The sequence below is a fragment of the Pinus tabuliformis genome, chromosome Q, assembly GCF_031772625.1.
Source record: "Pinus tabuliformis cultivar Carrire ecotype Pingquan chromosome Q, CPIR1, whole genome shotgun sequence".
Lineage (NCBI taxonomy): Eukaryota > Viridiplantae > Streptophyta > Pinopsida > Pinales > Pinaceae > Pinus > Pinus tabuliformis.
This window is the reverse complement of record NC_142296.1, coordinates 1163704712-1163718596: the sequence shown is the minus strand read 5'-3', so window position 1 is coordinate 1163718596 and position 13885 is coordinate 1163704712.

The following is a 13885-nucleotide window of genomic DNA, read 5'->3' as shown; positions in this document are numbered from 1 at the left end:
TAGAAATGAGGTTTTGTCATTTGAATCATCAAAGAATCATTCATCTGTGCAATGTAAAGGAGGTTGCCCCCTCGAAGAGGCTGAATTCTAAGGCGTTGATCTATCTTTTCTATCTTTTTGTGAGCTGGTTTCATAACATCGTTCTTCTCACTTAGGTACCTTTGCTTGATATATCGATGGTAAGACTCAATTGCATTATTTTTATCTTGATTGGAATGTGGAAAATTTATGTACGCTTTTGCCCACATATCTGTAGAAAGAAATTTATTAATTATGGATTAATAACTATACATATGACATGCAAAAAAGAGTCATTAAAGCCACTTATAAGAAACTTACATATTTTTTTGTTGGCTAACCAAGTTGTTTTAAAATATTCCAAAAACTTTGTATGGTCATTGAATCCTTCAAATAAATTTTCAACTTCCTTTTTTACAGATTCATCATCTTCACATGTGTGCATGATTTCTCCTAAAGCATGAAAAATGTGGATTTGGTTTTCCCTTCCTTGGACTTTATTTCCAACATTCTTCAACCATGCATGACGAACATGCCACACACATAATAATATTGTACAGTTGATTGAAGACTTGGAATAACATAATTTTTAGAGAGAATATACATTAACAATATTTTTATGTCTCTTATAAAAAGAATAAACACATCACCTTAACGCTTCAATTTCAGCAATAGCATCATCTGTAATGAAGGCTTGAACATGCCAATTTGGTCGCTCTTTCTTCCCAATGGCAAAGAGAGTTGACATCCATTTAGAAATATTAGCTATAGTATTGTGTGATGATATCACCCAAGCTACTGGAACCCCATTGTGATTTTTGTTGGAAACCATTAAAGTGTAAAGTTGATACTACATTACAAACAAAGTACATAATTATATTTATATAAGATACAAGCATTAAAATGGGGTTGAATAAATGAATTAGATTTAGGATAAATTTGTACTCACCCCATACTTATTTGTACTAAATGTTGAATCCATTGAGATTATATCGTTGTGAGAATATTTTAGCATCATTGATTGCATCCACTTTGTCGGTATGCTTATGATAAAAGGGATGTTTTTAGGAAGATCTTGTTTCGGGTAGAAGAAAAAGCTCTCAGAGTGTTCCTTATACCAACATTCTACACTGATTGGATCACTTTGATCTTTAACATACTCTAGCCTTGTAGTATCATTGTAAATTTTAATATATCTTGTATTGTCATGTATGTATCTCGATATGTCCTTGTGTATAACTCACCGAGTCCATCCTTCACATCAGAGATGAACTTGTCCCATATCATTGTAACATTAAAACCTATTTGGATTAAATGTTAGACAATAGATCGCATATCCCTCGTTAAATGTGGTGCATAACTGAATCTCATAGGCCAACTGATTGCATCTTTTCCATGACAAAGAACATTGGATTTATCAATATGCCTACATGCATTATATATTATTATAGCATCATATGGTTTAAGTTGAAGTCGTTGCACAATGAAGTGACATTGACAACCAACTTTAATAGTTTCATGTTGATTGTGTTTTTCGTTTTGATCTGAGGATGCACTCATAATTTTGTTTTTGCACTTCGGACCACATGCACACCAATAACTATATATAAAACATTTACGACAAATTAGATATAACATTTATGCATATTGAAAAAAATTATACGTATATTGAAAAAAGATATAAAGACTCACATAATGTACTCTAGATATGTTGAAAAATATGTTTGTTTGATATCCTCTACTTTTTTACTTCGTTGAGAAGTAAGAAGAAATTGAGTGGGTGCATGTTCACTCGATTCCTCTCCTCTTATAAAATCATCAAGTCGACAATATGGAATAATTGCAACTTGGTCCCCATCAATCTCTGTCCATGTTAAGTCTTCTGCTGAAAATTCAATCATATCCTCTAGGTCTTCAACTTCCAACCCATTAATCCTCTCCCACTTATTCATTCTTCAAATACCTATAAAAATTGCATTGAAAATAATTTGGTTTGAGTAAATATTATGGTCTTGATTAATGCATATCACTGAGAATATAAATCACATTTTTAGGTAAATATTGTATAGTTTTCAGGTAAACCACTTTGGTAAAGGTAATATTTGGGTCATTAATCAACTTAGAGATTTCTGACAAATTTAGACTAACCATGTATGGCATATGATGTCTTTGTGGAGGTGGTGTCACCATGTTGGCCTCATGGTACAACTTGTGATGAGTGGTTGAGGTGGAAGGGGTCAAAGGGAATCTCATAAAAGAAAGGATGTGCCCAACACCGAGGCATGAGATGGTGTGCTAATAGAGGCCCTTCAAAGAGGGACCGAAGGGAGAGACATAACACCTCTCTCAAAGGAAGAGGTTTTGTAACCTCCTAGATTGACGGTTTGGGTCAAAACTAATGCAGGAATGTCACACCACTTTGAGTTTGATCAGGAAAGAAATAAGTTTACTAAAGTGAGCAAGACTCGACACATTGTCCATAGAAAAAGTGGACATTCTGAACAAAGTTGATTTAGACAATTTAGAGGCTACATCCATATGAGGGAAAAGGTGATTTTGATGCCTCCCTTCAAATAACCTACAAGGAAACCTAACTTTACCCTTTTCCCCAAGAACTTAAGAATCACTAGTCAATGGATCAACCATAAGTTGATGGGAATATTTATACCACACTTCTAAGACTCTAGGTATACCAGAACAATCCTTAAGAAGGTGAGCACCCTTACAAAGCTTGCAAAGGTATTTGGGCTTGCGTTGCATGTTGGAGGGTTCCTCAACATTACCAACACTCACAGCCATGGTTGGTTTGTTAAACCCTTTCTTATGTTGCTTCTTCTTCTTCTTCCTTCTCTTATTCTTCTTAGCCTCCTAGTTACCAGCATCAAGACTTTCACCAGGAGAAGAAGAAGAAAGGGTAGAAGACATGATGGGAGAAGAACTGATTTATTCATGATAAAAGAATAATAAAGTTTTATACAAGATTAATCAACATCCTACTCACTTGGCCCTTGTTCTCCTAATGGTGTATTTTATTAATTTTGTTAAAAGTATAAATATGAACATTCATTAATCAACTAATTAGCTAGTGGTTGGGTTGTTGAAATAATGGCCAACAACACAAACATTCAGTAAAATCTTGGAAGTGCCATGAAGCTTCAGAAAGCAACGACGTTTGTTTCTTTTATCGTTAATCAACATATGAAGAACTGCTACTTTGCATTTCACTATGTAGTCTCGGAAGGTCCTTCACTCTATAGAAATTTAAAAATATATTTAATATATTTATGTGTTATTCTTGTTATAAACAAAATTGAACAAAACAAAACATTGTTGAAGAAGGTTTATACCTTGATGAATGTCATAGATCCATCAATAAATTTCATTCATATTAAAAAAAACCATAGTAAGTAGATACTAATTAGTTAGTTTCTGTAAAGACAATGTGAATTAATTTTTAATATTTATTATTTATCGTATACCACTTTTTAAAATGCTAAATTGGAAGGTCCTAGTGGGGACCCAAGTTTTCTTTCCTATAACCTATTAGCTAGAGTCTATGATTGTTTCCTACAAGGATTTCTTTACAATGCACATGAAATTATTTTTATTTATACAATAAGTTGCATTTATCATGGGATGATATATTGTGCTTTGTTTATCATATACTTGTGTTTTATGTTTTTTTTTAAGAAAGTTTCTAATATTTTTCGTTTAAAACAAAGAATGATTATTTATGTATGGTACTCCCAAGTGAATTTCCAAATTGATATTTCTGCAAAAATTACATTAATCAATTAGTTGTAAAAAATATAATGCATAGAATCAATTTTATTAATTCATGAAGAGATTTTGATTAACTACTCATTCTCACTATGAAGATCTAAGGCAATGGAGAAGATTGCCCTTCCTGGGTAGATGTCGGACCACTTGGTGATGGATATAGGCATGGTTTAGGCTTGATGGATAAAGGCATGGTGGAAGTGAAATAGGAAAAAGGTAGTGGGTGTGGGCGATGATACACCCCCACTGATTGTACAATAGTGGGAATCAGTGTGCTAATTGGGGCCCTTCGAAGAGGGATCAAAGGGAGAGACATAACACCTCTCCCCAACAAACCCCCCAATATCGAGAGTAAAACCACTAAAAAATGTTGTGAATTAAGACAAGAGGCAATCCCCTCTATTAAATCTTCTTTGAGAAAACAAGACACAATGGTGGTGACTTACTAATGTTATAGAATAGGATAAGGATCATGCAAATCAACTAGCTCCGAAAGTCAAGACTCACCAAATCAAACCTTATTTTGCAATCTAGTTCCTCTAGCTAAAAATCCAAAGCCTATAACCATAATCCCTAAAGAATAAAGGGTGGAACCTCTCGCCAGATCAAAATTGTGTGGAACCAAATAGTTGCTCACGTAAGCAACGTGCGGATTGATTTGCATATATCTCGATCAAGGCATTATGCTCTGTTAAAGTATGCAAGAAGTTAACCCTAGAGAGGTCTTAGATACCTTCTTCACCCACTTTAGTATTAAAGCCAAAAGAGTGTTCAATGGAGTAATGTGAACCATACGCCTTGTTACATTCTAAAAATCCATCACCACCTTCAAAATTTGAAAATCAAAGTTAATGGAAGCCTTCAAACCTTTCCATATTGTATAAGATTCAGCATGATTATTTATTGAAATATCAAGATCCCAAACAAATGCACTTTCAATTAATCCTATAGGATCTATAATAACCCCTCTATCACCCACCACCCCACTATATAACATGTTAATTAGTAAGTTAAGAAAATTAGTAGAGTTTTTAGAATTTCAATTGAATCATCAATAATTATTAGTGGTAGGAATTTAATTTTGGTGGAATGTTCTAGAATATTTGTGTTTTTTTTGTCTTTTTAATTAAATTGATTAATTGAAAAAAAAAATTATACAACCAAGTGTCATATAAAACAAGTTATGGTTTTTGGTCATGTGGTATTGATAAGCCTTGATATCCTATCAAAGCTTATTTACATTAACAAATTTCCATGGTAAAGTGAGTGCAAATCCTCATGACTAAAAATCTAGTTACATGTTTTTCTAAATGTATAGATGTTTAATTTATGTATCACTTGTTTTTGTAATTAATAATAATAATATAATTTAAAATAAAATTATAATTTAGTTAAGTTTTATGTTTTTTTAAATCTTAATAATATGAGATATACTAAAGTAGTGCGTATTATTATTGATTATGAATTGATATCTATTGTTTACTAGTCATCTAATTTATATGGTTGCACTAGTTTCATTAAACTTTTGTAATCAAACACATTTTTTTTCAAAAACACAAGCTTTGGAAGTAAATTTTTTACTTTGATATATATTGAGAAAGGCATGTCTCCTTGAAAATTGATATCTACCAATATTTATTAGCCATCTCATTTTTACGGCTGCACTAGTTTTATTATTTTGAATTTTTCTAACCAAACATAAACTTTGCAGCTAGTTCTAAGAATTAGAATCTTACTTTTGTTATTTCATTTGACGAATTTGATAGGTTATTTATTTATTCAATATGTCTGTGCTTTTATTAAAATGTGTTAGTTATATTTCTTTCTCCACTTATAAATAAATGTTAAGAAAACTGATTTGGCTCCTAAAACATAAAACTTAATAAACCATAACCAGTGCTATATCATTTAGTAACAAATTTCAAAATCTCAATGACAAATACGTTTATTATTTCCATTTTAATATAACAAAATTTACATTTAGATATTAACAACAGTATTTTGGGAACATATTTCAATTCGTACAAAATATATTATGAAGTAATTTTACACTTATTTTCATTTTTTTAATGGATAATTCAAATTTTATTAAATTATTAAATTTTGTTATTAATAATAGTATATTTTACAATCGTAATTACATTTCCACACTAGATAATGGACAAAAAAGAAACATTATTTATAAGTAATTAGAATTTATAATTATAGTGAATGAAATATAGTTAATGGTTTCAATTTTCTTAATTAATTATAATTTGATTAATTATTTTTATTATTTAAAAATATTTTGTTCGTAAACTTAAATATTTCATTTCAATTTTTATTTGTAGAATTTATTTTAATGTATATTTAGATGAAACGGGAATTGGAATGTTTTGTGTATCATTGTCTTATTATTCTTAATATGAAAAAGTAAGGTATTTATGTATTCTTAAATGGATTGTGTGTCACTTATGTGGTGGGGCAAGGGATATGTATACAAAAAAAATTACATACATAAAACAAAGTGAAAAATAAATTGTTACTTTCTCTTTAAGTTAAGCTATGTGATCAATCAAACAAGAAAAATGGTTTTAGTTTGTTTTGCATATGATAAAAGATCCTATGAAGACCTATTCGTCCTTTCCACTCTCAAAGTAGTTGGGCCTTACGGAGATATCTTTTATGACGGGTGTTGGGGCTATGTCTCAAAAGCACTGGTGACGCTTCTAGCAGCCAAAATAATCAACCAAGGTAATGAATGAGGCTTTAGTGCTTCCCGCACGTCCACCTATAGGGAAATATTCCCTAAAATTTGGCCAATAAGATACCTTCGTCTCACAGGGGCAGTCGAGTCTTTAGCTTCTTAGTAATCAGTTATCAGTACCGAGCATTATACAAGTCGGGTAGCCCCATATAGTACTGCACGCACTGAGCCTAAGTCGAACCCCCTCTGAATTGAGTCTTTGTGTTGCTCGGGTAGTCTTTTCCGTAGGATGATTGAAGGATTTGAAGCACCCTAAAAGACAACTTCTCTGTTTCAAAATGTAACATGACCATGGTGGCTTATTGGATGCCTAACCCCAACATTCCTAACATAAACTATAAATTATTTTATGGCCCCTATAGGGAAATTTAGTTTTTTCAAGTTATGATTGCTTTTAGGCGTCTTCTTTCACTTATGGTGTGAAAAAAAAGCTCTTGAAACTTGATGTTGTTCGTTCAAAGTATAGAGTAGCTTAGTGTGTGTAGTGCAATGTGTGTGTAAGTAACAAAGTGAACATAAAAAGTGTGAAGTGATGTGGATATACGATGATCCTTTACAAAATCTCCTACTTACATTAAGTTATGTTTGTTCCTTCCCTGCAAAGAAAATAATGTGTGGTTGATGGGCCACTCACTACCTTCCTATTACAATATGTGAACCTAAAAAGGGAGATGGGAAACCAAGTTTTTTGAGAAAATTTTCAAATGCAAGCCCAAGATCGTCTAAAAGACGTAAGGGACACAGGGGCTACTCCCTTTCTTTAATAACACTTTGCTCCTAGTCCCAATGCTAATGAAGTGAAAATGATTTGGTTAGTAAAAATTATATGTGGATTATGGACCACTTACTCCTTTACTAATTAAACTATGTGAGGTGTGAAAAATAGCAAAACAAATTGAAAAATATGTCATTTCATTTCTCTTAAGAAACTAGTTATAAGCTTTCATTTATAAATATAATATTCAATTAAATAAACAAAATTATATTTAATATTTCCATATTTTCACAAATGTGTATTATATATTGAATGTATTTAGATAAATATGAGTAAAGATGCAACTTTGAAACCAAAATCATAACAAATTCACATGCAAAAGTAGGCCAAATTAAATTAAATTGAAAAAGCATGCAACCCAATATGGTAGAAATATAATGTCATACTCAACCCCGTCAAAATAAAATAAAACATAAAATTAATAATTATAATTTAATTAATTATGAATAATAATTAAATCCTAAATCTATTTCACCTCTGAATCTACCGAGCTCCTATTATGCAACTTTGAAACCAAAATCATAACAAATTCATATGCAAAATTAAATCAAATTAAATTAAAGAAACATGCAACCCAATATCGGGATGTGCACCCCTTTTAACCTATTATTATTATTATTCTACAAATTCAAATAAATAAAATAATATATATACTTTATATTATAAATCATTCTTTATAATCCATCTATATTTTATAATTAATATGTATATTTATTTATTTATAATACATGCCTAACAATAATTTTATCATAATCACCTAAATTATTACCAAAAATAAATTTGGGGAGATTTGGTTTAGGAGCTTTGGGTAATTGTTTTTTTAGATTAAATATGTTGTGAAACAAAATAAGATTGGAGCGATTAGGAGATTTTTCTAGCCCTGAGTATTTAAATAAAATTGTTCTAACCATGGCTTTAAAATATTCGGGTCATTAAGTTATCGAAAAAGATTAGAGTAAGGGAGATTGGAAGCTTATTCTAACCCCGAATGTTGTGAAACAAAATAAAATTGGAGAGATTAGGAGATTTTTCTAGCCCTGACTATTTAGATAAAATTTGTTATAACGATGGCTTTAAAATCTTCAGGTCATTAAGTTATGGAAAAAGATTAGAGTTAGGGAGATTGGAAGCTTATTCTAACCCTGACAGTTTAGAAAGAATTTTTTGTATGTTTCCAATTTTGCAGAGTTTGGGTTATGGTGTTTAGATTAAATACTCTACGAAAACATAATAGATTTGGGGAGAGTCGCAGAGTTTTCTAGCCCAATTGTTTAGATAAAATTTGTCATATATTTCTAAATTTGCAAAGATGGGTTTGAGAGCTTTGGGTTAGGTTATAGAGATGAAATATGTTATGAAGGCAAAATACAATTGAAGTGATTGGCTAGCTTTTCTAGCCTTGATTGTTTAAATTATGAATATTTTATATTTCCAAATTTGCAGAGATTGGGTTTAAGAGCTTTGGGTCATCGTTGTTTCGATGAAATGTGATATGCTTCCAAACATTGTTATAACACTGTCTTTGCGCCCTGAGAAGGTTGACCCTGTGAAAGAGCAACTGGCTAATATACATCCTTTTCTTAATTTTGTTTAGGTCTAAAATCAAAAAATTATATATTCGTGAATAAAATGAAGACTAAGAGTTAATGCAATCTGTGTTTCACGAGAAACAAAATTGGTAACCACCAAAAATGAGTAAATCATTTATGAAATGTGCATTTACGAAATGCGAAGTTATAACAAAACTTTGCCGCCTAAGAAGATTCACCTTGTGAAAATGAAGTTAGCTAATATACATCCTTTTCTTAATTTTGTTTATGTCTAAAATCAAAAAATTATCTGTTAGTAAATAAAATAATGCAATATGTGTTTCATGAGAAATAAAATTTGCACAGGTCAAAAATCAACACAGTAAATCATTTATGAAATGTGCACACAAGCTGTGTTTCACGAGAAACAAAATTGGCAAACACCAAAAATGAGTAAATCCTTTATGAAATGTGCATTTACGAAATGCGAAGTTATAACAAAAAATACTTTGCGGCCTGAGAAGATTGACCCTGTGAAAGAGCAGTTGGCTAATATACATCATTTTCTTAATTTTGTTTATGTCTAAAATCAAATAGTTATCTATTCGTAAATAAAATGAAGGCTACAATTTTAATGCAATATGTGTTTCACGAGAAACTGAATTTGCAAGGGTCAAAAATCAACACAGTAAATCATTTACGAAATGTGAATTATAACAAAAAAATACTTATAACAAAGTTATTGCAAAAAATACTTAAAAACGTCGTTGATTACCTTAATCTACGGATCTTGTGGAGTGGAAAGTTGAAAACAACACTCCCTGCAAACACAAACGATGGTTATTTACCAATTAGATCTTACTGTGCATATGCTCATTCTTCAGACGCTACCAGGAAGGGTAAGGGTATGGCTAAATGAAGCTGAGAGTAACTAGCGGAAATAGTTGGGGACATCTCGAGATAAGATTCAGTGGAAGATTTTTAGGCCGGGTTGCATTCATTGCTCGCCAATTTGCATGGGATGGTGATGGTATGATGGGGTGCGTCTCATGGTCTTATGTCAGACTGCATACATAAGGGTTGTTTAAAGGGAGGTCCCGTCAAGGTCTTGAGCTACATTAAATATCGTATAGCATAGGATCTATTGCTTGCCAACTGCGACATCTATTTAAGCCAAGCCATCGATCCATATACCTAGCATCGTTGTCGCTATGTAATCCCTTATATAAAGGCAGACAACTAAGAGTCTTCATGGAATTGTCAATCCATAAAAAGGTGACTAAGTGTAAGTTGGTGGATGAAGAAAGGCAATGAGTATCATGTGGATCAAAATCAATCCCATCCATAAACAACTAGCACTGGCATTGGTTTCTCCGAGCTCCTTAGGGTTTTTATCACTCTATGGTTCCTATATTTTGATGTCACAAATATAGTGATCCCATCAATGCCAATATGGGTGAGACTATTAAATCTCCCTCTTCCCTTCTAGCACCCTAAGGTCCTAAAAATATTGAGAATACTCTAGGAAATTCAAAAAGATGGACCATGAAAGATCTAAGAAATGACGCTTTACTTTTGCCAAAATTTGCGTAGAGATAGATCTCAACAAAAATTTACTTGACCACATTCAACTAAAACATAAATTTTCAGTGGACCCGAGTATTAGACTACGAGAACAAGACATTTCGATGCCAATTATGCTTTCAAATAGAGCACTTACAAAACACATGCCCACAAGCTAAAAAGACTAAAAAAAATGTAGGCCCACAAACCAAAAAAATGGCAGGTCTATGATCCTCTCCTCGAAGAAGAAGAAGAAGAAGAAGCCATCGAAAATAATCCAATCCAAGTTGATGTGGATGCATAGAACCAACACGATAACCATATAGATGGGGGCGTTGAGGTTCAACATGAAATTGCTCCCCATATTCTTATGAGTATCGAATCTATTGTAATCTGAGTACCAGATTAGCAAAAAGAGGAAACACACAATGGAAGGGGCGTTGTGGTGTATAAAGAGAACTCATGCATCTAAGAGTTCAGACTCAGAGAAAAAAGCCCCTTTGCACAAAGTTGGAAATGAATTGGCAATGGTACTAGTTGACCCCAATCTAAAAGGTTGGCAAACATTCAAATAAAGAATAGCAATGTATGCGCGCGAAGGTGCTTTAGGAGATATAGCTTATCACCATACTAAGTAGGGTCAAACAGCAAGGAAAGGGTTCCCTCCTGGCATGAAAGCCCCTCAATCAAAGTTAGTACGAACTCCGCTAGGCCAATCCCAAGAAAGGTTTCAGAGGCAAACAACCAAGCTTGGGAGCTATGTATATTCGGTAAGGGATATCACCTCAAGAGTCTAATGAGAAAGGGGGTAAGGGGGACTCCCTATCGGCTCCGCGGAACCCAAAAGAGTATAGGGAGTAGGTTAACTCCCTATCCTATTGGTTGGGCAATGTCTGTTGGATCTTCAAATTGCGAATTAACGTATGTAACGCATCGTCATGGCATCCAGTTGAGGTAGGAACATATAATGTTCCATAGATGTAAGCCCAGGGGTATGATGGGTAAGTTCTCTTCTCGTAATGTAAGGGTAACAACCTCTTTTCTAGCAATGATGGGGCTAGCTATCTATGACAGGTCCCTTCTCTTCTCGACCATTGGGAACATCTCTCAAAAAAAAAGAAGTTAAGTAACTTTTATCACACTTAACTTTGATACATTGATGTAAATTTTTATGTTTTTTATCTGCGTATAAGCTTTGTGGTTTATCTCTCTAAATGCTATCAGCATATTCAAAATGTAATTTTATTACTTGTTTCAAATTGAATAAAATTAAAAATAAAAGCTCTATAGAAAATATATATATATATATATATATATAATAATATATATATATATATATATATATATATATCAAAATAAAATATATGATTGGTTTTCAAAATCTAGTATAAAAAGAGTGATAAATATTTATAATAATTTTACCAGCTCATATCAATTTTTTTCAAAAAATAGTTACATAAAAGTGTTTTATAATATAAACATTATTCAAAACTAATATGAAAAATGACCTGTAACTTTCTTTACGTTATTAAATAATTTAATGGGCAAAATGACTTGTAACACTAATTACATAAAATTTATGTTATTAGGGAAAAATTGGCATCAGATTCTTCTGAAAACCACTTTTAAAAAAACACCCTATTTTATAATTTAAAGCTTATATTCACCTAAAACATAATAACCACTACATAATTCTGGCCTCCCTCCGTGTTATTGCATAGACTAATAAACTTCATTTCCCTCCATGTTATCGCATAGACTAATAAACTAATCTAATCTCCCTCCATGTTATCGCATAGACTAATGCACTTCATTTCCCCGATAAAGTTGTCTTGATTTTAGTATCATTGCGTATATACAGCTTTTTCATATATTTTTTCGTTTTGACTTTTGGTCCGGAATATCATGGAAGTATTTGATTTACATATGTACAGCTTTTAATATTTTTAGTTTGTTTTGCCCTTTGGTTCAGGTTTGTAAGACCGTCCTGGTTTTAGCATCGTTGCACATGCACAGCTTCTTAATACATTTTTTTTGCTTTGCCATTTGGTTCAGGTTTGTAAGACCCCACTATCATGACTTACGAACGAAAACTGCCGTGTTTTGTTATATACTGAGCGTTTAGAAGACTTTAGACTGGATTAAACTTTTAAGTACTTGTTAAAGTTTGTTGGAACATTATATAAATATATATATATGAAAATCTTTTTCTGAGCTCAAGGGTGAGAGTGACGTGTAGCCATTACATTACTATTTCTCACCATCATATCATATCACGTGTAGCCATTACATTACTATTTCTCACCATCATATCATATCACTATCACTTACAGGGAATTAAACCTGGCTGGGGACACAGCAACGATTCTGCCCAACCAATAACCCTAAGTGTATAATATTTTTTTTTTTATTTGCCCTTTGGTTCAGGTTTGTAAGACCCCACTATAATAACTTAATAAAGAAAACTGCCATGTTTTCTTATATACTGGGCGTTATCACTATCACTTACAGGGAATTAAACCTGGCTGGCTACATAGCAACGATTCTGCCCAACCAATAACCCTAAGTGTATAATATTTTTTTTTTTATTTGCCCTTTGGTTCAGGTTTGTAAGACCCCACTATCATAACTTAATAAAGAAAACTGCCATGTTTTCTTATATACTGGGCGTTTAGAAAACTTTAGACTAGATTAAACTTTTAAATGACTTTAGACTGAAGTAATTGTTAGAGTTTGTTGGAACATTATATATATAGGAAACACTCTTTCTCAGCTCAAAGGTGAAAGTGGTGTGTAGCTATTACATTAATATTTGTCATCGTTATATCACTCACAGGGAGTTGAACCTGGCAGACAGCTATATATTTGACAGATTTTCTTAACGATTGCACAAAACATCATAACTAAAAACTACATATAAACCTTGCATACATTTACTGGACCATAATAGAAAGTTATATATAAACCTTAAACACATTTACCGTTTCTGAAAATCCCTTCATCGTTATGAGATTATAGCCAATGATATTGATATAATTTTATTAATTAATAGTCAAGTATATCACACATCTTTAATACCGACCGATACTATCTTCTTCCTGGTAAGAAATGCATATGAATAATGTATGCTGGTATTTTATTTTTTCCATGTATCTGTGTCGTAACCCTCCTAGTAATACACAAATTATAGGTTTTATCATGGTACAAGGAACAGTTACCATGGTTATGCTTCAAGATGAACTTGAAATACTGGTACAAAGAACAATAATTATTTTTATTTCATCCCAGGATATATAATGACAATAATAATTGCCACACGTGATCCGGAATACATAGATATCCCACATTTGATCACGGTGAATCAGCCAATTCAGTAACACAAAAAAGAATACACCTCAAATAATTTTAATTTACAGACAGTAATTTAATGCCTTACAAATAACTGTTCTAGCTACCATATTTACCCTATTTTTT